Source organism: Nyctereutes procyonoides, unplaced genomic scaffold (assembly GCF_905146905.1).
Source record: "Nyctereutes procyonoides isolate TBG_1078 unplaced genomic scaffold, NYPRO_anot_genome, whole genome shotgun sequence".
Classification (NCBI taxonomy): Eukaryota; Metazoa; Chordata; class Mammalia; order Carnivora; family Canidae; genus Nyctereutes; species Nyctereutes procyonoides.
In genome coordinates, this window is record NW_026575136.1 from 37665889 (window position 1) to 37667605 (window position 1717).

The 1717-nt window shown below is 45.3% G+C and overlaps 1 non-coding gene across 1 annotated transcript; it reads right to left on the reverse strand.

Annotated features, from left to right (window-relative positions):
• Window positions 1–283: 283 nt before the first annotated feature.
• On the reverse strand, window positions 284–417 carry LOC129495636 (small nucleolar RNA SNORA70). Its single transcript, XR_008661575.1, has one exon. It is a non-coding gene; the product is annotated as a small nucleolar RNA SNORA70 (small nucleolar RNA).
• Between the last annotated feature and the right edge of the window lie 1300 nt (window positions 418–1717).

Below are 1717 nucleotides of genomic sequence, written 5' to 3' on the forward strand. Positions count from 1 at the left end.
CCACTTGTTGGAGATGTAGATCTAGGGACCAATGGAAGGAATGGCATCAGAAAAGGTAGGACCAAAGCACAGCTGACATACTGGGGCCAGGGAACTTGCCTTGGCCCTGTGTAGGGCCTCAGTCACATGATCCTTGTTCTTCAGCTTGATATGGATGGGCATGATGACTTGGCCAGTGTGGACCCTGGCCACTGTGCCCTGGGGCTTTTCAGAGACACCCTGTATACCTATCTGTAGCCCACTGGGGATGGCATGAGGTCAGACATGAAGGTCCACTCGAAAGGGCTGTCTCCAAGGTCCCTTAGGGCAACCCATACAATCAACTGACTGCAGACACCACCAAGGAGGCCACTGTCTGTAGGCATTACTCTCTGGGTCCCCATGGAGAAAGAGCTCCATTGGTTACAAACAAAGTGTGAGTATCCTTAAAGTGGGCAGTATGGGGGATCCCTGGGTGGCGCAGCGGTTTAGCGCCTGCCTTTGGCCCAGGGCGCGATCCTGGAGACCCGGGATCGAATCCCACGTCGGGCTCCCGGTGCATAGAGCCTGCTTCTCCCTCTGCCTGTGTCTCTGCCTCTCTCTCTCTCTCTCTCTCTGTGACTATCATAAAGAAATAAAAATTAAAAAAAAAAAAGTGGGCAGTATGATTCTCCTTGCTTCTTCCTCAAAAACTGAGGCAGAGAAACAGATGGTTAATTTTTATCAGTTGTTCAGGTTGCTCCTTGAAAACTGAAAATATTGAAAATACCAGTAGTACTTGGGATATTAAAAAGCCTACATGAATTTGAGCAGGTTTTATACTTTAATGTTGATATTCAGTGACATAATTCTTACCATTACTCTCATGGTTAAGATTTCCCTTCATCAAATAAGTGAAGAAGTAGTGTTAGTTCAGAAAAAGCAATGTATTTCTATGTCATCAAGATCTGTAAAAAGTACTATTTAAAAAAAAGTGTAAGTTTTTAGCGAAAGCAACCACATGATTTAATGAAATTTATTTTATCAGTTCTTCACTGGATGAGAAGCAATGGCCATTTTGCACAAGCTCATTAAGATAAGTGGAGATTGGGGGCAGCCCTGGTGGCGCAGCAGTTTAGTGCTGCCTGCAGCCTAGGGTGTGATCCTGGAGACCCTGGATCCAGTCCCACGTCAGGCTCTCTGCATGGTGTCTGCTTCTCCCTCTGCCTGTGTTTCTCCCTCCCTCACTCTCTCTCTCTCTCTCTCTCTCTCTCTGTGTGTGTGTGTCTCTATGAATAAATAAATAAATAATCTTAAAAAAATTATAGAAAAAAAAAGATAAGTGGAGATTGTACTCAGCCTCAATTCGAGTGGATCTCCGGGGGATCTTACAACAATGTGTCCCCTTTATGGACTTCCAAGTACCAGCCTCACAATAATAATGCATCTCACAATTGGACTTGAACTGGTTTCTTTCTAGAAACTGCGGGAGAAGCTACATTGATGATTTTGCCTGCAGGTGGGGATACATCCCAGTCTGTGCAAAAACAAACACTTCACAGCACACTAAAGACTCCTTTTATTGGCCTTATCAGTACTACTTACTGTTGTTGCTGTTGTTTTAGAAATTTTACTTAACTCTTTCGAACCCAGTCTCCACCTCCGAAACAGGGATATTGGTCACAGTGTCCTGCTGCGAATCGAGAGGGCAGACTCCGGGATTCCTGGAGGTACAACTCTGTGCTGGGATTCCTCCCAG